The following is a 22,969-nucleotide window of genomic DNA, read 5'->3' as shown; positions in this document are numbered from 1 at the left end:
AAAGAGGCAATACGGGTGCAGAAAAAGGTAGGAGGGGTGCATAAAGAGGCAAGAGTGTTCTAGAAAGAGTCGAGAGGTGTGCTGAAAGAAAGAAGAAAAGTGCAAAAAGAGGCAAGAAAATTGCTGAAAAAAGCAACAGAGGTATAGAAAGAATTAACCGTGGGCGGAGAGCTCCGCAGCTAAGGTAAGCTGTTTTCCTTACTTTTAAATCTTTTTTTAAAGCTTGTAATTTAATTGTTCATAGGGTTGGAGGGAGGCGGGTGGTGCATAGTGGGGCTACGCAGAGTGTGCAGAGTTTTTTCCACTCTCTGGCGCTCCACGTAGCCCCACTACGCACACGAAACACACCCTTAGAAAGAAGCAAGAGAAGTGGAGAAAGAGGCATGTGAGGTGCAGCTAAAACCAAGAGCACTGCAGAATTAACCAACAGAGGTGCTGAAACAGGCGTGAAGGGTACAGAAAGAGCAAGAGAAGTGCAGAAAGAGGCAACAGAGGTACAGAATGAGGCAACAGAGGTACAGAAACAGGCAGGAAAGGTGCAGAAACAGGGAACAGGGTGTAAAACGAGTCAAGAGAGGTGCAGGAATAGAAAAGAGGGATGCAGAAAGAGGCAAGAGATCTGCAGAAAAAAAGCAACAGAGGTGCTGAAAGAGGCAAGTGAGGTGCAGAAAGAGGCAAAAGATCTGCAGAAAAAAGCAACAGGTGCTAAAAGAGGCAAGTGGGGTGCAAAAAACCATCAGGAAATGTACAGAAACAGGGAACAGAGATGCAGAAAGAGAAAAGAGGGGTGCAGAAAAGGGCAAGAGATCAGCAGAATAAAGCAACTGATGTGCTGTAAGACACCAGTGAGGTGCAGAAAGAGGCAAGAGATCTGCAGAAAAAAATCAACAGGTGCAGAATGAAGCAAGAGAGGTGCAAAAGGAGCCATAAAGGGTGCAGAAAGAAGGAAAAGAAGTACAGAAAGAAGCAACAGAGGTACAGAAAGACGCAACAGAGATGCAAAAGGAGGCAAGAGGGATGCAGAAAGAGGCAAGAGCAGTGCACAAATAACCAAGAGAAGAGTAGAAAGAAGCAATAGAGGTGCAAAAGGCGGCCCGGGTGCTGCAGAAAGAGGGAAGAGAGGTGTAGAAAGAAGCAACAGAGGTGCTGAAAGAGGCAAGGGAGGTATAGAAAGAAGTAAGTGAAGTGCGAAAAGGGGCAACAGAGGAGCAGAAAGACACAAGAGAGGGGCAGAAATAAGCAAGAGAAGGGCAGAAAGAGGCAAGAGAATCACTGAAAGAAGCAACAGAGGTTTAGAAAGAAGCAAGAGAAGCCCAGAAAGAGGCAAGTGCGGTGCAGAAAGAAGCAAGAGCAGTGCAGAAAGAACCAACAGAGATGCAAAAAGAGGCAAGAGGGGTACAGAAAGAGGTAGGAGAGGTGCAGAAAGAAGCAAGTGAAGTGCAAAAAGAGGCAACAGAGGACCAGAAAGACATAAGAGTGGGGCAGAAACAAGCAAGAGTGCAGAAAGAGGCAAGAGAATTGTAGAAAGAAGCAACAGAGGTGTAGAAAGAAGCAAGAGAATTGCAGAAAGAGGCAAGTGAGGTGTAGAAAGAAGCAAGAACAGTGCAGATAGAACCAACAGAGGTGCTGAAAGAGGCAAATGAGGTGCAGAAAGAGGCAAAGACCTGCTGGAAAGAACAACAGAGCTTCTGTAAAAGGCAAGTGAGGTACAGAAAGAAGCAAATGAGGTACAGAAAGAAGGAAGAGAAGAGCAGAAAGAAGTAACAGAGATGCAGAAAGAGGCAAAAAGGATGCAGAAAGACGTAAGAGGGATACAGAAAAAGGCAAGAGAAGTGCAGAAAGAGGGAAGAAGAGTGCAAAAAAGAGACAAGAGGGGTACAGAAAGAAGCAAATAAGGTGCCAAAAGAGGAAACAAACATGCAGAAAGAGGGAAGAGAGGTGAAGAAAGTAGAGATTTGCAGAAAGAGGCAAGAGAAGTGCAGAAAAAGAAAGAAATGTAAAGAAAGAAGCAACAGAAATGCAGAAAGGAGGCAAGAGAGGCGCAGAAGGAAGCAAGTGTGGCTTGCACACCATTAGTACCAATTTAACGCCCACATTTAAATATCTTTATTCGGCAAATTGATCACCATAAAAGAATACATATACATAATACATTTTTAATTCACCGGTAAAACTTTAAAAAGGTACGGATAAAAGGGAAGAAATGCACCGCAGTCACTAGTTTGCTACAGGCGATTTCAAGCATCAGACCGTATGTCCCCCCGAGTGCAATTTCAGTAAACGGGAGCTCGTCACCCACGCACTGCCCAAGAATTTTGCCACCCCGCAAATCATGATGGAGGAAGAAGAGTCAGTAGAAAGTATACGTAGTGCCTGGCTATGGCACCTCAGCCCCAATTCCCTACACACAGGTTTCAGCCAGAATTTCCGCGCCACTTTGTAAGCGGGGCAGGCAAAGAATAGGTGGGCCACAGATTCCTTTGGTGCTGCACAGCCAGGGCACGAACGCTGGGGGGCACCAGAGTTCGACCACCTCGCCGTGAAGTCGTGCACCGGAAGCGTCCCATATCTCAGTTTCAGATATAGCGCTCGATCTAGAGGTTTGGTTATCAGGTCAAGGAAGGGTTCCAGTTTTTTCACCCATTTAATTAACAAAAATTGATCCGTGAGTGAACCCCCATCCATGACCCTCAGTGCATTACTCTGTACCCAATCCCAATATAACTTTTTGATCACTTCCTTGGGTGGCGGCGTTTGTGACTCCCAAGCATCCCTTAGACCCAAGTTAAGATCCAGGTCTCTCAATTTCTTCAGCCATCCTATTTTTTTTCCCGTGTCCAACAGAAGAAGATCGTCCAACCCTTCAGCATATTTTGCGAGCTCCTCAGTTCTTCTTAAACGAGTCCAGAAGAGCAACGGGCGTAGTCTTACCAAGTCCTTTAGTGCTCTTCTGCCCAAATCTAGTCTCAGGGGGATCAGTGGGGTGGAAGCGGGGAGAGCCACCACCTTCCTTAGAAAATTGTTTTCCGCTGACGATAGATCTGAAACATTTTCAAGCCCCCAGAGTTCGGAGCCATATAATGCCGCCGGGAGAATCTGCCCCTCATAAATCACCATGGCAGGGGAGACTGGTTTGCTACTTGACTCGCGGAGCTCCCTCAGAGTCACCCCGGAAACTCTTTGGAGGCTGAGTAACATTTTGGCCAAGTGGTCTTTCCAGGACATTCGACTATTTATCCGGACACCAAGATAGTCAAATGAGTTGACCAACTCCAGGGGCGCACCATTGAGCAAGAAGTTATTTTTAAATCTTTTAGAGGGGGAGAGTGCCATCAGTTTAGTTTTCGAGGTATTGATGGTTAAGCCTCTGTTGGTACAAAAATAACTAAACCGATTCAAGAGTTTTTGCAGACCCACTGGGGATTTGGAGATCAATAAGGTATCGTCGGCGAAGAGTAAAGTGGGGACTCTTTCCCCCGCCAGGAATGGGGCATCCGTCTCTTCCCCTTTCAGATGGTCCACCACTCCATTCACGAATAGGGAAAAAAGGGTCAGAGCCATAACACAGCCCTGGCGTACTCCTCTCCTCACAGGGACCCTATCTGTTAACTGTCCCTGGGATCCCCATCTGACCCTCGCGTAGTTCCCCTCGTGGAGCTTTACGATTAGACTCAGGAGCCTACTGGGAAATCCCATCTCTCCTAAGATCTCCCATAATTTAGCCCGTGGGACCAGGTCAAAAGCCGTCTTGAGATCTATGAAGGCCATGTATAAACTGCCTTTCTTGATGGTAACTGCCTTCCAATAGATAACAAAAAAACGAAAGACCTGGTCCATCGTGCCTACCTTCCTTCTAAAGCCCGCTTGAAGGTGGGAGAGAATAATGGCCTCCTCCATCCAATCGCCTACCCTTGAAATGATGACCCTGCCAACCACTTTCTGAATTATATCTATCAAGCTGATAGGTCTGTAGTTCGCAGGATCATCTCTTGCCCCCTTCTTAAACACAGTTACCACTTCTGCCCCCTTCCAAGAGTCTGGCACCTGGTGACCCATAGTTATCAAGTTCATAATTGTGGCGATTAACTTGGCCCAAGCCTGCGGCTCCGCGATCAACAGGTCCCCAGGGATCCCATCCGGCCCGGCTGCCTTCTTTGGGGTTAGATGTTTAATCGCCGTCACTACTTCGGTGGTCGAAAATTGGGGGTCATCCACCCCTAAGGTATCCCCAGCACCAAAACGAACTGCCCCGGGGCTGATTAGTTCATCATTACCTCCATATAGGGATGAAAAGTGACTAAACCATTGCTGGCTGGTTATGTGAGCTGCTAATGGTTGCGATTTCCTCTGCCTAGTTCTATTAATCAGATCCCAAAAAAAGTTCGGGTTCCTTCTACTCACAGCATTGGATAGGTCCTGCCAATGCTGTTCCTCCCACTCGCGTTTAGCCAGCGATAGTGCTTTTAGGTAGTCCTTCCTGGCCGCTCTAACCAGCAAAGGATCCCCAGAAAGCAGGGCTTTTGTCAGATTTTTCCTTTTGCCCTTACACTGATCTGTATACCAAGGTTTCTTTAAAGTGGGAGGTGTAGTAGTTTTTCTGTGGCTTTTCCCTTTCGAGATAAAAAATTGACTGACATGATCTATTGTAGCCTTATAAGCTGAGTCGAGGGAAGAGTGCGGCGACATACTAATCTCATTTTCACAGACCCAGGCCTCCAGATCAGAGGACAGGCCCTCTACCAGGGATTTAATGGCCCCTAGGTCATCCTCCTTCAGGTTAGCCTTATCCCATTTCAGTCTGCGATTGTTGTTGTATGGGATGATCTCTTTAGATGTTTTTAAGGGGGCATTCACCCTACTGTCTTTAAAGATGCCCCAATTAAACTTACAACACAGGGGATTATGGTCGCTATCCTGACTTGGGAGCACTTCCATGTCAATAAGGTCTCCCCAAAAACTAACATCCATTAGGATGTAGTCAATTCGGGACGGCCCAGTAAGTCTATTGAAGGTCAATGCACCTGCCTGGTCAGATATAGTCCTGCCATTGAGGGCTCTTAACTTGTGGTCCCTAGTTAGTGCATTAATTTGGAATGCCCTATCTGACCATTTTCTAATGGGGGGCATGGATAGGGTTGGGATGGACCAGTTTGAATCTTCGTCTTCAATACCCAGGGGGTCATCTCCGAGGAGGGGTTCAAACGTGCAATTGAAATCACCCCCCACTATGTTTTTTGCAGATGAAGGGCAGTTAGCTAAGGCAGAGTCCAGAGCTGTTAAAGTTGAGGAAGCGGTGTCCCCAGGTGCCCCTCTGGCATAAACGTTAAAGAGATCTAGCCTGCTACCCTCCGCATTCCCTCTAGAAGAGAGGTGGAGTATGTCACTACACTCCAAGTTGTAGCGTGTGACCACCCAGTCCAGCTCTATTTTAATCCAGACGATGAGGCCCCCCGCTGGTCTACCCTTTCCTTTACTTACTGCTGGCAAAAAGTGGGTGGTATACCCCGATTTATGTAAGGGTACTAGGCTCCAGGTTTCCTGAAATAGGCAAACATCAAACCTCTCAATGAACGTGTGCCACTCTGGTAAATCTAACTTCCTTTTTAGCCCCGCAACGTTCCAAGATAAGAGGTTTATTACCCGCCGTCCCTTGGGCACTATGGTATGTCCCCCCTTATTCACACCCTCATTATCCGCCATGGTCATACAGCTGTCCCCATCTTGGACCAAGGGAGTAGGGTTTACAAGACAACTAGACATGCTGGCCATAGACTCGGCTATCATGGAAGCCTCAGTAATGTTGTTAGTAATGGCAATTTGAACTAAAGGTGGACTAACTTGCCCTGCATCTATGCTGCCACGAAGTCATGGGGCCTCTTCCCCAGGATGTTCACATGTCTCCCCCCCGGACGCTAAACTTCAATCGCAATCTTCCAGCCCAGAGAGCTGCGAAAACCGATTGTAAGTGTCCAAGGGAGTGAAGGGTCTTAGATGTTCCATCCTGGTGTCGTGGTTCATCGTGTGTCTATAGGGCACCGTAGACCAGGCAGAGTGCTGGTCAAGCATCGGGGCAAAGTGTTGTCCATACTGGGGATAATTGTTGTTATATGGCAGGGTGAGGGGTGGCCTATATGTTTGGAACTTAATTGGATATTTTGGAGGAATAGCCTCTGTCCTGGGATAGAAATGAGTTAGGGCCCGAGGGATGATGCGAGTTTCCCCGTTACCAGGTGGCCAGTTTAAGATATAATCTACTGCTCTGGGGTCTCTAAAGTCGACCACCACTAGGTCCCCCTCTATATCTTTAGTTCTGCTCCCCAGCCAGTTGATCCGTCTGACATGCACTATATCCCCATCTATATTGGGCGCTATCGGCCTATGTGTCCTCAACCAATGGATAATTTTATTTTTGAGATCAACGTATCCCTCCTTCTTATTTTCTGCTAACGGGGGGACCCCAGTCAAAACTACCACAAAGGGCACTGCTTCTGGGGGAATCTCCACTTGTGGCACGTTTTTCCGTGGTATTCTATTATAGCTACCTTCCCCATGGTCGTTCTGGTTGTTGTTACTGGTCGGGGCCTTTGGGGCTGATTTTTTTGGGTCACCACCCTTTTCGATTACAGGTGTATTTAACTGTTTGGGAGGCAATGGGTTTTGGGAGGGAAGGTCAACCCTACCTTGGTGTTGTGTGTTTTTTTTTGGCCGGCTGAGCTGGTACAGTTGGGTTTTTTGGAACGGTGGTAGAAGGAGGCCTGGCCGTAGGTGTGGGGTGTGCCACCCCTTTCCCCTGGGTTTTAGTCATAGTAACCATGCTAGATATGGCGGTTTCCAGTATGGTCAGTCTGATTTCCACCTTTTTAATGGACTCATTGATAGGTAAAAGGAGTGATCTGAACAAAAACTCCAAATTCCCTATCAATGTGGGGGTAGGGGGAGTAGCAGATACTGTGGCTCCAGCATTACTGTCAGGAACCACAGCCTGTGCAGCTGCTTCAAGTGGACTATTTACAAATGGTGGTACTACTGCTGGTGTAGGATCCGGCTCCTCTGCTAGGGTAGTCTTAGTTAAATTGAGGGTTTTTGCCCCTTTACCAAATTCAGTATGCGAGATTTTAGCTTTACCTGGTGCCACCCTTAGTTTCCTCCTTTTTTTACTAGGTGGTGGGCGGGGCATCTGGGCAGCAACTAAATGCTTAGGTTTCTGTTTCCTAGGCTTGGTTATAACAGTGATGCGACTGGGACTAGGGGTAGGAGAAACAGTTATAATGTTATCCAAGGGCAAACATGGTGTGGATACGAAATCACGAAACAAAAGGGGAACGCCTTCCTGACTAGCATTATCCCCACTCAAGTCTACAGAGCCTCCCTCCTGGGTCGAAGCAAGCAGGGAACTGTCGATGAGGGGTCTATGTTTCATGCTCTCAACTGAGCGACGCCGCTCGGCCCTACGCTCTGCTAAGATAGAGTCCTTATCACCCTCACTCTGAACCTTGGGAAAATAATTATCCAATGACCCATTGCGTAATCTTCCTTTTTTCCCAGGGGTTTCCTCTTCTGTTGACATATCCGACGTGGCAGGGCACGGGCCACTGAACTGCGGGTGTTAGGGGGTAGGCCCAGCCCAGCCTACTCTGGCCTACTCTGGCCTCAGAGGGCCCGCCCTTTGCCCGGGCTTCGCCCCGAGCTACGTCCCGCGCGCGTCCCGCTGCGCGAGACGGGTAGGCTGGTTATATCCTCCTAAACGAGGGGGGCGGGGCCGCTGCGGGAAGAGGCTTCAGGTGTTGGAGTGCCTCGCAGTCCCGCAGCGGTGTGGGCGGAGGGCGGGTCCTGGTGCAAACAATGGCAGCTCGGGGCCAAGAGCCGCGTCCCAAGGCAAGTCAGCAAACAAGGTCACAGCGCTTCCACAACAGAAGCAGAGGCAGGAGAAGCAGCCCTCAGCGCAGGTCAGCCCACGTTGTTGAAATGAGTAGCACCCGCGCAGCGGGTGCTGCGAAAGTTATACAGACACACCGGGCGGGGGGCGGGGCCGCTGCGGGAAGAGGCTCCAGGTGTTGGAGTGCCTCGCAGTCCCGCAGCGGTGTGGGCGGAGGGCGGGTCCTGGTGCAAACGATGGCAGCTCGGGGCCAAGAGCCGCGTCCCAAGGCAAGTCAGCAAACAAGGTCACAGCGCTTCCACAACAGAAGCAGAGGCAGGAGAAGCAGCCCTCCGCGCAGGTCAGCCCACGTTGTTGAAATGAGTAGCACCCGCGTAGCGGGTGCTGCGAAAGTTATACAGACACACCGGGCGGGGGGCGGGGCCGCTGCGGGAAGAGGCTTCAGGTGTTGGAGTGCCTCGCAGTCCCGCAGCGGTGTGGGCGGAGGGCGGGTCCTGGTGCAAACGATGGCAGCTCGGGGCCAAGAGCCGCGTCCCAAGGCAAGTCAGCAAACAAGGTCACAGCGCTTCCACAACAGAAGCAGAGGCAGGAGAAGCAGCCCTCAGCGCAGGTCAGCCCACGTTGTTGAAATGAGTAGCACCCGCGCAGCGGGTGCTGCGAAAGTTATACAGACACACCGGGCGGGGGATGGGGCCGCTGCGGGAAGAGGCTTCAGGTGTTGGAGTGCCTCGCAGTCCCGCAGCGGTGTGGGCGGAGGGCGGGTCCTGGTGCAAACGATGGCAGCTCGGGGCCAAGAGCCGCGTCCCAAGGCAAGTCAGCAAACAAGGTCACAGCGCTTCCACAACAGAAGCAGAGCCAGGAGAAGCAGCCCTCAGCGCAGGTCAGCCCACGTTGTTGAAATGAGAAGCCCACATTTAGCAATAAGTAACATGTGACAGTTCAAGTTTTGCAAAGGGCCTTCTACCATGCTGTAACACTTGTCGCTGCATTTTTGGTAACGTTTGAGCCGTTTGAGCTAGAAACAAAGCTTTTTTTGTTCAAATCTGCAGATTGGGGAGCAGATGATGAATTATGTGGCTAATGCAGAAAATGTATAATTGTGCGAAAGTCGGTGCAGCCAAACAGTTGCATAATTCCAGTGGCCCTGCTCATACCTCTTACTAGGTCCACAAGGGCTCCCTCACTGATTTCAACTTTTTTTTATCTCACTGAGTTCATAGTTGAGCTTCTATGGAAACGAGGGGTGGGCGGAATTTGCGAAATTCACTTTTGCAAACTATTGCGAAAATGTTGAAAACCTCGGCGAACACACGGAAATATCGCAAAGACGCTGAAGTTTTTTTCCCGCCCATTCGCAATATTTTCTGTGTGATCGCATTGAAAAATGTCTCGCCAACTTACCCATGCGGCCGCTCATGGGTGTGGCCATCTTGTTTTCACTTGTCCCACCCGCTCGCGATGCTTACTTCCTGTTCCGGGTCGCGCATTGCATGCTCACGCCCGTTCGTGGTACGTATTTTCTGTTCGGGAAAACTTTTACGTGTTCGCAACGCTTTTTGCGTGCTCGGGGAGAAAATATCACGTGAACTTGCGCATGTGGTCGCAATGGGCGTGGCCATCTTGTTTTTCAATCTATTGATATGGTACTGGGGCCTGCTTTCAATCCTCCCTCTATCTTTCCAATCCTTTGTTTCAAGACCCTTTTTTAAAAATCTTTTTTATTTATTATCTGTCTGACTATTTTCCTGCTTCTACATTTTCGGTTTTTGTCTACTTTTTGTGTGTTTTTAGCTACTTTTTCACTCTTTTTCTATTGCCTGCTCTTTTCATTTCTTTTACTTACTTTTTTAGTTTAATTACCTTTTCTTTCCCACCCGTCTCACTCTCTCTAACCCAGAACCATGTCCAAGTGTAGAGCTCGCCGCAGGAGCCAGATCCATGAACGCCTTCCTGGCGGAAGGCAGCGCCCACAAGGGGTGCAGGCACGGGCCTTGTTTGGGGAGGTGGAGTTGGCTGCACTAGTTTTCTTTGCCAGTGCCACCTCCCCTTAACCCTGGTAGCAGGTGGCAGGCCTGGGTTCGGGTACGGGCTCCGGGAGCATCAACAGCGGTGGGGGAAGGTGCACCGGGCAGTGTTTCACTGCTCTGGGGTCCGGCGCACCCAGAACCAGTTGACGCACCGGTGATCCGATATCCTGGACCTGGAGCAGGACCTGCTGGACCTGCTAGGAGTGAAGGTCCCGGGTCTTGGTGAGTAACTTTTTAATTATTACTACTTTGTGTCTGTTCTTCTGCTCTGTGTTATATATTGTGAATATCTTTTTTTTTCCAACCAGATAGAATGCTGTTGCTTACATTACAGGTAAAATACTTTTAAAAGTCTTCTGTGATTGTTATGACACAGGTGCTCTTCTGCTCTACTAATCTTACTTGTTTGCAACTTTGTGTTTGTGCTCGCTTAACAAGACTATGTAAGAGTTTATTTTAGAGAAATTAAGTAACGTAATGCTATAGTGACTCTAGTCCTTACTTTGTCCTGTCACTGAGAGATAGGGGAGGATTGATACTTAGTTTTAGTTACTTTGTATGAGTTTGTAATTTTTTAGTGGTATGCGTTACGTCATGTACTGCTAGTATCCCAGTCTTTATTAGAACCTTTTCTAGTTTGTTCAATGAGTGTTAATAGGCTTAGCACTAGCAGAACATCAGCATCAATCAATCAACCCAAAATTTGGTGTATACAAAAATGTAGTCATTTGTCCTCCATTTGACCATATGCATTGTTGAGGACTAAAAGAAGTGGAAATGCATACTTTGATGTACAATTGGCACGCCTGGAATATATGAGCTAGGTCAGGTGGTACGTCTTACTTAGGCTTAGTTAGTATTCTGGAATCAGAATGGAAGAGTGGATTAGTGTTGTTAAATAGTAAGTAGTCGATCCGCGAATCCCCCATACTACTTGTTGACCAGATGAGATCGGTCAATTTAGTTATTGCAATTGTTGTTTACATAATTTTTGACAGTTCTTTAAAAATATTTTATTTGTTTGACACCATTCATCAATGTTTGTCTCTTTCTTATATCTTTCCTGTTCAGCACCCAGGGGCAGGCAGACAGGGGCACAGTCAGCAGGAGAACACCAGCAACAGGAGGACACCAATGCAAGCTCTTCTGCTGGCCCTAGTAAGTCTTCTTGTTTTTAATAATAATTCTTATTCCATATCTTTTACTGTACCATATTTTTCCTGAACTTTTGTTTCCGTTTCCTAATGCCATTTTTTACCAACAAGTAATCTGTACTGTTTCTAAAATCTTGTTATCCCTGCCTCTGCTATGATGACTCTCTGTACTACTATTATTAGTCTGTCTGTACTGTAGTAGCTAAGCTTGCCCAGTTGGCCACTCTTTATTTAAAAGGTTTTAAATAAAACTCAGATTCACCAGTAGCTCTAGCCATTGAGTCCAGTCCTTTGGGTCGTCCTCTTGTACTACTTCTAGTTTATTGATCTTGAGTCGTTGTTAATCTTGAGGCTTTTCAACAATTTCCACCAACAAATGTCCAACCAGATTTATTACTTTGTTGATAGGATAGGACATACTACTACTGTTGTAGGGATTTTTAACACACAGAACTTAGGATGTTGGTGATGGGAGGTTGGCCCTTCCCTTCCTCACACACCTCAATCAGAAGTTCAGAACGTACCACAAATTCCCTGCCCGACTAGTTATAGTAGTGTCTTGTCATAACTATTAGCTCTCCGAACCCTCCCCCAAGATACCCAACACGTAGACAACCCAGAACTTAACACACCCAACCTCTCAGTCGTGGAAGCAATGCACATGCACACCCTTCCTTTCGCTTGCTCACTCGTGTAAGTCCACACCAAATATTACCAAGTCTATGTAAGTTCAAACATTTTATTTTGAATTGAAAAGCTCTGTATGTTGTTCTATAATGCAGCACCAACAGGAAAATCAATAACATTAAAACAATAAACATTGTTATACTTACTTACAGTTGGGAAATAAATCATGATAACTGAACAGAGGTGGAAGTACCACCATCCCCTAGGTAGGAATATAGTTTATATAAATTCATAAAGGAAGATCTCTGAGTGAATTCTGGAGACCCCTCACCTTAGAAGAACCTAGTACTGGTAGTTGTTGCATCATAAGCTCTGCAAAGTTCTGGTTCGTAGAAGGGAATCTTCCGTCTGTATTGCAAAAAATGAAATGGCGCGCGTTAGTATATTACAAGGATTTCTCAGCCGTGCCAAAAAGTGTAGCATTTATGGATAAGCAATATGGACTAACAGTACACCAGAACTTCATGAAAAAGTGGCTTGTTAATGTTTTGGTTGACCTTGTACGCAGCGCTTAGGCAGTAGCTGTATGAGGTCATATGGGCTCAAAGGTGTCTTATACAACAAGCTGCAAGGTAACGTCACATGTGCAAAAATAAAGGACACAAAGGTAAAATGGTTGCATGTCTCGGGCTGACTAAGAAAAGGCTAGAATGACCTGAGGGAACATATATAACTACTAGTGTCTATTCTACTACTACCTGATTTTTACTAGTGATGTATGTTGTATACTATTAATTCATTTTTCAATCTTGCTACTGACCAATTGGGGAAGGTGTATATGACGCCTAAAAAATGTGTAATGTTTTCTAGGCGCACTACCGACCACCATTGCCGGGGCCAGCGGTGAAGGCGACGTGGATGGAGAGGATGCGGCAGTTGCTGATGGAGCAGTAGGGGGCGAGCCAGCACCAGTTGGGGGCGGTTGTAAGTTAGATTCATAATCCTTAACTATTGACATTACACTCACTGCAAGGGTGTACTGTATGCATACTGTACTGTTGAGACCTAGGGCCCCATTAAGATGGCGGGCGGATTGCCCCCACCGGGCCGGCAGTAGTCACCGCCGGCCCGGCAGGAGCAAACCTCCCGCCATCCCTGTAGAAAAGACCCCCCGCCATATTACAATGGCTGCGGGGTCCGCGGCGGATAGAAAGACCGTCAGCCGATTTTCCGCACAGTCGACATGTCGACTGGGCCGAAAAGGCTTCAATATGGTGGCGGTGTCTGAAACACACCGCCAGCCATATAATGTGCATTTTGGAATGCCGCCACGGAAAGGCATGCTGAGTATGCTTGGGGGGCCCGTTACCCCCCTGCCTTTCAAAGCACAACGCGGCAGGCATCGCGTGGTGCCTGTCACGTTGTGCTTGGAAAAGCACAACATGTATTATTAGCATTGCGGAGGGCGGTGCTTTCAGCACCGCCAGCCACAATGTTAAAAATATGTGATGCGCCCACCACTGTGGCGGGCGCATCCTAATTGCCTCCACGGGACCCACGCCCTTATGGCTGGTGGTCTCTTTTAGCATAAGGATGGCGGGTGGACATCCTAATGATGCCCTAAGTAAGTAAGAGTTGTTGTGAAAGTTTGAAGAGTGATGACACCCTTTAATTGGCATTAGTAAAGGCATTATGGGCGGGAGTATTGAGTAACCAATAGCCTCATCTATCTGTGATTTCAACTCCGCTTTGAAAGTTTTATGGAGAAGACTAAAAGTCAGATCACCTGGTGTTGAACTAAAAAGTGAAAGACGGGTGGAAGGAAGAAGGACGGGCGAGATTTAATATTTATGACTGACAGAGAGAAGGATACGTGTGATGCAAGCATGCAAATTGCAAAGGTGGCTGATAGTAAAGAATCTGATGCATAGTTGGTTGAATGGCTGAAAAAAATCCTGCAAATGTTAAAGCCCAAGCAAGTGGGAGGATAGATACATACCACAAATGTTATGTACTGTGCTTTATAGTGCTACCATGACACTGTGTGTATAATTAACTTGTCTTACTGTTTTTCTAAGAGTATATTTTACAATTGTCTTGTTTTTTCTTTTTGATATACAGCTACTTCTTCCAAACCAGATCAGAAGGAGTTGGCCGCCAAGGCACGGCGTCGCAAGCTGGAGGTAATCCTACTAGAATATCGGTAGCTGGTGGTCTTGGAAGAGGAGGAGGAGGAGGCTGCAGCAGCTGAAGCATCCTTCAGTGCCCAGGGCCCCAGCCACTGACCTCCAGCGGTACGGTGCCACAGGCTTGCGGCCGCCCACCGCTGCATTTCCATCTCTGGTGCACGCCCACTGTGGCTACAACTGCCACGCTCTAAAGAACCGCGTCGCCATACTAGAGGAGGCAGTGCGTGTCCTCCAGAGACAATCCCACCACACAGAGAGACCCTGTCTATTGCCCCTTTTTAATTCTTGTTTTGATGGGTGGGAATTGGGCATTGGGGTTTTGGACATTTGGACTTTCTCCTTACGGACATTGGTTGGGGTTAGGGCGAGAGGTGGGTCAGGTTTTGTGTTTTTTTTTACATAGTTTATTTTTGTTAGGATTATATTAAATCTATATTTCTACTTTATATACAATGTAGTTAATGTTTTGTAGGAGGGGTTACTGTTTTACATCACACTGTTTCCTTGCTGGTGCAGGTCCGCCCATAGCCAGTGTTTGATTTAAATAATTGGCTAACTGTGTAAGACACAAACCAGTAGATGCTCCTACTAGTACTGTCAGTCTCCCCCTTCTAGTCAATGCATTCTTTATCTGGACTCAAAGGGGTGTGTGAATTGATTGAAAACATGTCCATTATTAATTATGCATCCCTCAAACTTCTCTTACCTTTGCTTGATGTTTAACTTAGGCACAGCGAAGGCTGCATGGTGATGAATGTGGAGAAGTGTGGCTCAGGGGTTAGAGGCGGCAGACCCGGAAGCTGAGATCAGCCCTGGACCAGGGTTCAATTCCCCGCCTCGGCGGGTCTTGGGCTCAAAAATTCCACAGACTCGATAATTCTCGCCCCGGTGCCTTCTCGACTCACGGGTTCACACTCTGCGACTCTGGGCAATAGCTTGCTTAATCTCCACAACGGCCCCTCGCGGCGGGATGCCTGGCTTTCACCTTGTGGATACCCTGCCGGGGGTTATCTCACAGGGGAATACCAGGACGGGTTCCCTAAGCAAGCGCTGGGAAACCCTTTGTGGGTAGCTGTGCGCTATATAAGCTCAAATACATTTACATTTACATTTACATGAATGGTTTCCTTTTTCTAACATGCCATGATTGTGGTGGTGTTGGTAGTAGTAGTAGTAGACACTTACAGGGCAGCAGCATTTGCAAAAAAAGATAATGAGACAGTCAGTCGCCTTTGATAGACTGTTCGAGGAGTAGTAGAATGAAGTACAGTACAGAACTTAGAGAGCAACAATGATATGCAAAAATATGTTACAACACAACATAATGGTGGTGGGGATAGCCTACTAGACAGAGTTACAGACTATAGTTGTGTTGAGCCACTTGACTAGGCTTACAGCGTAACAGTTATTGCTGTGTTTGAGGATGACAACAAATCCAATCAATGCCGGCAATTAAAGCGGAGGTATATGTTCCTTTGTTAAATAAAAATCACCTCTAAAATATACTGCTCATGGGTGGTCAAGCAGAAGAAGATCATGGCTCTGCCTTAAAATTGAAGTACTGTTGCTTTCGCCACATCCGCCCCAGCAAGCGTGTGATTAATTATTGGTGTACATTTAATTTATATAAACAACAGGATTCTATCAATGTGCATTAGTGAATAATTTTAGTTTTTGTGATGATTATCTATCTAATGAGCGTGGAACAAGGCTCTCTCTTGAGATGAAAAGACGAGGGCACTATGTGCTTTTAAAATACCCCTCACACACTAAGAATCGATTTGTGTCATGCTTCATCGTGGGGGTCTTCCCATCCCTCTATGGGGCGGGGCGTGCTGCGACCTACGAGCTACGTGGGAGCATACTATTTAGAATTCAAAATTTAGTATTTTTTCTGTAGGGACCATCAGAGGTCCTGATGAGTAAGCAGTAGGGGACTGCTTACGAAACATGTTTACCAGGTAGCAAGCATAAAAAGCTCTTACAACAAAAACCCCTATTTAATGTTCCCAGCCAGAGAAGTTAATAAATTATATTTTTTCTACTAGCCAAGGAATTTTTAATTTTTAATTTTGCATTCACATATATAGGTCCCTACACTTCACTGATATCACCTACACTGCACCACACATAGCCTACTGTCACAACAATTAGTGCTCCCACGTAGCTCGTAGGTCGCAGCACGCCCCGCCCCGTAGAGGAACGGGAAGACCCCCATGATGAAGCATGACACTAAGGGATTCTTAGTGTGTGAGGGGTATTTTAAAAGCACACAGTGCCCTCGTCTTGTCATCTCAAGAGAGAGCATTGTTCCACGCTCATTACATAGATAATCATCAACTCTACTTCTACACAGACATTTGGGTCTGCTGTGGTTGTTGTTGACGTATTTACCTTTTATGCCACTCATGAAACGTCCTCCTGACTTATTATTATTCCATCAATCATCTCCGATACTTGTACTGACTGACTGAACAACAAAAACACCAATCGCTCAGAGTCAGGTGTCCAATGCATGACATTCATTTTCATTACCTGTTCCTTCTCATCTTAAGTTAACAGACATCTTTTTCGCCATCATCATCATGGACGGTGCTATTGTCATACTCAGTGTGCAGATTGAGTCCCCTTCCTGTATTCAATCAAAAGCAATGTATCAAGCTGCAGTAGAAGCACAAATTTCTTATTAAAAATATTTGCAAGAAGGGGAAAATTGCCTTGAGTTACGTTTAACGTGTACTGTAGAAAGATGATTAGCGCACAATGACATTACTTCATGCACAACAAACAATAACAAAATCACTCAGTCTGTGACTCTGCGTCCAAGGCATGGTATCAATCATTACCTGTTCCATTTTTCAGTTCATGGGCAGTCTCTCTTGGCTCTGAAAGGAGGATAGGTACAGTAGTCATCATGTTCCACTCTTTTGGCGGGACTAGGAAAGTTTTTATTTTTTCTTCTATTTTCCATCATCCGATTATCATGAGGGCAATGGATTTAGGGAGATTCAGTATGTTGGAACAGAGGAGCTGGATTCGGAGAACTGTACTGTGAAATGTAGACACCTGAAACTTGTATATTGAAATAAGAAGAGTAGAAGGCGATGGTAATTGATTTGTTGTGATTCAAAGTTTGTAACCGGAATGACAGACACACAAATAAAGGAAAATAAGGGAGGAAGAAAGTAAGTGCAAGCCTAATTGTCAGGGGAGTATAGCTCGTCCTAAAACTCTGGGCGTTCAGCCAGCAGTAGGTAATCATGTGACACTCTACTTCCGTCACCTGAGCCTCTGTCCTCATCTTCCTCATTTGCTTCATGTATTGTGTAATTTGGTGGTATGAAGAGCTGATTCATTTTGATCATTGTTGACCTCTCTAAGTTTTTGGGCGATAGACTGGTCCTTCTCACTGTTACAATGGAACCAGCAGCGCTGAAAACAAGTCCAGAAGAGACACTTGCGACAGGGCAAGCCAGATAGCTTATCGCCAGCCTGCTGAGCAGTGGCCATTCAGCCCTTGTCCTATACAATACTGTAATGGGTTTTGATCAATGTTCACCTCTGTTGGGTCGTCCAGATAGGCCTGACCATCCGCTCAATGTTCAGGGGTGCTGCTAACTCTAAATACCAATTGTATAACGATTCCACTGGGCCTAATGATCCAGTTATTGTTGCTGTTGTCGATTGTGATGGTGAGTGTTGTGAGCCAAACGCACTGCCCTCAGCCTCCGAAGTTGCACTTGATGCTGCATGTCCTTCTGCAGTACTTCTTGTGGGTTGATCTAGCGGGCTTTTAATTAGCAGCCGTTTATTTTCCAACTTACTCGCTGCCTCAGCTATCCAAGTTTTGTAGCGGGCAACATCCATCTCTGAAAAAGGAATGAATGTCTTCAGTCCCAATTTTGCCCGTGGATCCAGAATTGTGGCAGAAATGTAATGTTCTTGTGACAAATCTTTTTGTGCGCCCTTGTATTTTCAGCTAAGCGACAGGCTAAGCTATCCACCAAGTCATAGGCTTCCTTTTTTCCTCTACACCTTTGTATTATTCAGACACCTTCTTTAGCTGATGCTCTAGCATTTGTAATAATGGGATAGCTTGGCCCATTGTACAGTCCTCCTTGCTGACTTCATGTGTGAAGACCTCAAAAGGACGAACCATCTCAGTCAGGCATTTAACTAGGCACCATTGGTCCATCTGAAGAGTCATGCCTTTCACAGTAGCCTCCAGTCTTCACATTACATATTTATTGAGTGGCCTGTACTGCTGAAACCGATTATCAAGCATGTAATACGTTGAGTTCCAATGTGTTGCCACCTCCTGGATGAGTGCTTTGACTGGCATGTTATATTCACATTGAATGATCCTCAGCTGCTTCCGAGCTTTAAATGAATGGCTGAAATGAGTGCATATTCTTCGGCAGATGGTCAGTAAGTTGCTGACTATGGGTTCTTTTTTCAGAAAGTCTTGAACTATATTGTTTATGCAGTGTGCCAAACTCGGAATCCTGAAATAGGAACCAAGGTCCATGGCCTTAAGTACATTACTGCCATTATCGGTGGCAACAAAACTAATACGAAGCCCTCTTGGGTGCCGCCATTCCAATACATTGCAGCGAAACTCTTCCAAAATGTTTACAGCAGTATGAGATTTCTCCATGGCGAACATGGCTACAATTGCATGTTTCTGAGTAGCTTTAAAAATCTCAGCTGTGTCAACAGCACCTCTTTCAGATAGCTTATCTCTAACCCCCACAAAAGAGACCCAGTGTGCAGTGAATCACATGTAATCTGTGGCTTGGCAACTGGTCCACATGTCTGTTATCAGGTGGATATTGTGAACAGCACTCTGCTGCAAAGCTTGTCCAACTAATTCCAGCACATCATGATGTAGTGCCAGAACAGCAATTCTGGAATTTGAAATGTTAAATAGGACCGGCTGGGAACCTTCCATTTAGGCCAGATGGCTGACACAAATTCAAGGAAACCCACCAGTTCCACAAATGAAAATGGGAGAAGGTCCAGTGCTAACATTTTAGCCAGCTTCGCATTGTACAACCATGCCATTGGGTGGTTGCGTTGGAACTGCCCCTCCAACCTAAGCATGCTCTCAATGGTAGGTTGGATTACTTTCCTTTGTGGTGCTGTTGTTTTCATTAATCCACTTAGGCTCAAGAGCGCAGTTTGTCTCATTGCAGTACTAAGTCACCTTGGTGTCTCAGGCTGACTCTGAGTATGGCTCTTACTGCGGTGCCACTCAGATGTTACTGCGGAGGATGTGGGCGGTACAACTACACTACTGGGGACAGGGCTAGAAATACATCCCTCTTCACCTTCCACCGCAATAATATCGTCCCCTGATTCTTCATGCCAAACGTCAATTGGATGAGTTTTTTTACTTTGTTTTAAGTGAAGTAGGTGATTCTCCCACACAATAGTGTGGTGTATTCTGAGATGACTTGCTTGGCCTCCGGTACCATAGTTTGTACCAAGCTTACCACGCCGAACACCTGTGCGACAAATTGAACATATAGCAATGTTCTCCTCCTTGGTGCTAACAGAAAAGAAGTCCCAAACTGGGGAGGAGAACTTTCTGGCACTGCTGGATGTGCCACTTTCAATACCAGATGAACTGGAGGGTGTGCTTGGAATGTGACTCTGTGCAGCTACACTGTGACTTTTACTACCACTACCTACTGAGATGGTTTAGCTGGATGTAGTAGGTCCCTGTCGGGTTTTTGAAAATATGGCAGCTGGAGGTCGTGGTGGTGTAACCTGTGTTGGTGGTATCCATGCTACATTCCGCTCATTAGCAGCCTTTCTGGATAGGGTGAGAATGTTGGTCTCAATCCCCTTTGGGGCGGGAGTGATGTGCGTGATGACTGGCTCGTCTTCATCAACATCATCCCCCTCTTCTACATCTACCTCCATAACTCTACATTTTTCTGGAACCTTCCTTTTCAGAAGCATTGTCTTGTGACGTGCATCACTCTCAGACTGAGCTGGTGTCTGCCAAGTGGCATCACGGTCATCAGAAGCGGGGCTTGAAGAAGATGATGGACTAAGCCTCCTTTTCCTTGCTGGTGGTCTGGAAGACAATAGATCTTCTGAAACTGTGGTTTGCTCTACTTTGTCTGCAGGAAGCTCGATTTCCTGAAATGCCCATACTTCAGGAGTAACAACTACTATTGTGGGCTGTTCTTGCGGCTGCTGCTGTTCTTGCGGCTGCTGCTGTTCTTGCGGCTGCTGCTATTGTTCTTGTGGCTGCTGCTGTTGTTGCGGCTGCTACTGTTGTTTCGGCTGCACACTTATCTATTGAGTTTCCACCTGCGTTGATTGTGTACTACTTTGCGATAATGATATTTCAACACCACTGCTCGTTAGCAGACTGGCTACCTCTGCGACACCCAAGGGCTTGAGCCTAGGTTGGTGGGGTTGGACCGCTGGTGCGGAGGTGTTGCTCCCAGCTTGGTTCCCGGACAACGCTGCTGCAGGCGTAACTTATTTGGTCCCAAAAAAACATTGGCCGGAACACCAGTCGTGGTTAATGGCACTTCCTTTTTCTGTTCCTTCTTCTCACGGGCAACTTTCTTGGTACTGGACCTGGTACCTTTCTTTGGGGCCATCTTCTTCAGATGTCAGGCAGGACGCAGATGCACAACAAGTTTTGGTAACACGTGGACGTGATGCGCAGCAGGACTTCTGTCTGGCTGGCAGTACAACGGGTGATGATGATGATGAAACCTCCTCTCTGGCTTTTTGTGCACCTAAAAGCAAATAAGCCAGGAGAAGAACATCAATGAAATGTTGCATTTGTTGTTACGGTTCAGTTACTACTGTACTAGTGCAAAAAAAAGATATAGTCTAGCCATTTCTGAGACTTTGTCAACAAGGGCTATGTTATACTACTGTGTACACACACTACACTCTCAGAAAGGATAGGAAAGAGAATAAGAACCACCAAAATAAAAATGTAATGGAAGTGGGGTGGACCCTATTTGCCATTAAATTATTTGAGAATAACATCATCCATGGAGCTACTGCTGGCAAAGGGGGCGGATGGATGGAAGCAGTAAGCCAATAGGAAAACCATGCATAATAACTCCCACCACAAAAAAAGGCCACCAGCCACATGGCCACTCACAAATCACAAGCAACAAGCAGGGGGCCTGGGAAGCACCGGCAGCTGACAAAAGACCTTTACAAGCCAGGCAAAGTATGCATGCTAAAGCACACTGCTCTGTCTTTTTATTGCATCGAAATGCAAATACGAAAATTCACAGGCCCCAAAAAGGTCTGCAGGGTGCATGCATTGCACACCAACACACACCAGACACACACCACAAAGGCATGTCTTTAAGACGCCCAACATCAGAAAGCCCACCCCAAAAATGCACAATTCCCAACTCAATCCAATGCCATCCATGCCCTAAATGACGTCTAAATTCAAATGACCACATGAAAACACTTGGTTAATAAAGCTGTGGATACCTGCTCTGAGTTTACTGGATGAAAGCAGGCCTTTTGGCAGACCAGGCCAGACAAGCTTGCAGGCCCAGGCTTCAAAATGGCCACCAGCCACATATCCAGGCCAACATCAGAAAGCTCACCCCAAATAAACACACTTCCCTACTCAATCCAATGCCATCCATGCCCTAAATGATGTCTAAATTCAACAGACCACACAGAAACACTTCATTAATAAAACTGTGGCTACCTGCTCCGGGCCTACTGGATGAAAGCAGGCCTGTTGGCAGACAAGGCCAGACAAGCTTGCAGGCCTAGGCTTCAAAATGACCACCAGCCACATGGCCAGGTCCAACATCAGAACGCCCACCCCAAAAAAACACACTTCCCAACTCAATACAATGCCATCCATGCCCTAAATGATGAGTAAATTCAACATACCACACAGAAACACTTGATTAATAAAGCTATGGCTACCTGCTCTGAGCCTCGTGGATGAAAGCAGGCCTGTTGGCAGACAAGGCCAGACAAACTTGCAGGCCTAGGCTTTAAAATGGCCACCAGCCACATGGCCAGGCCCAACATCAGAAAGCCCACCACAAAAAACACACTTTCCAACTCAATCCAATGCCATCTATGCCCTAAATGATGTCTAAATTCAACAGACCACACAGAAACACTTGATTAATAGTGGCTACCTGCTCTGAGCCTACTGGATGAAAGCAGGTCTGTTGGCAGACAAGGCCAGACAAGCTTGGAGGCCTAGGCTTCAAAATGTCCACCAGCCACATGGCCAGGTCCAACATCAGAAAGCCCACCCCAAAGAAAACACACTTCCCAACTCAATCCAATGCCATCCATGCCCTAAATGATATCTAAATTCAACAGACCACACCAAAACACTTGATTAATAAAGCTGTGGCTACCTGCTCTGAGCCTACTGGATGAAAGCAGGCCTGTTGGCATACAAGGTCAGACAAGCTTGCAGGCCTAGGCTTCAAAATGGCCACCAGCCACATGGTCAGGCCCAACATCAGAAAGCCCACCCCAAAAAAACACACTTCCCAACTCAATCCAATGCCATCGACCCCTAAATGATGTCTAAATTCAACAGACCACACCAAAACACTTGATTAATAAAGCTGTGGCTACCTTCTCTGAGCCTACTGGATGAAAACCGGCCTGTTGGCATACAAGGTCAGACAAGCTTGCAGGCCTAGGGTTCAAAATGGCCACCAGGCACAAGGCCAGGTCCAACATCAGAAAGCCCACCCCAAAAAAACATACTTCCCAACTCAATCCAATGCCATCCATGCCCTAAATGATGTCTAAATTCAACAGACCATACAGAAAGACTTGTTTAATGCAGCTGTGGCTACCTGCTCTGAGCCTATTGGATGAAAGCAGGCCTGTTGGCAGACAAGGCCAGACAAGCATGCAGGGCTAGGCTTCAAAATGGCCACCAGCCACATGGCCAGGCCCAACAACAGAACGATGTATGACATTACAACGCAAACTTTTACAACACATTTTTTACAACACAAGTACCTTTACAACGCATGTCTTTACAACGCATACTATTACAACGTGAAATACTAAAAGTAATGGAAAAGTACTATTACAACAAAAACA

Source organism: Lissotriton vulgaris, chromosome 1_1, assembly GCF_964263255.1.
Source record: "Lissotriton vulgaris chromosome 1_1, aLisVul1.2, whole genome shotgun sequence".
In the NCBI taxonomy this organism is placed as follows: Eukaryota; Metazoa; Chordata; class Amphibia; order Caudata; family Salamandridae; genus Lissotriton; species Lissotriton vulgaris.
This window is presented reverse-complemented; position numbering follows the sequence as displayed.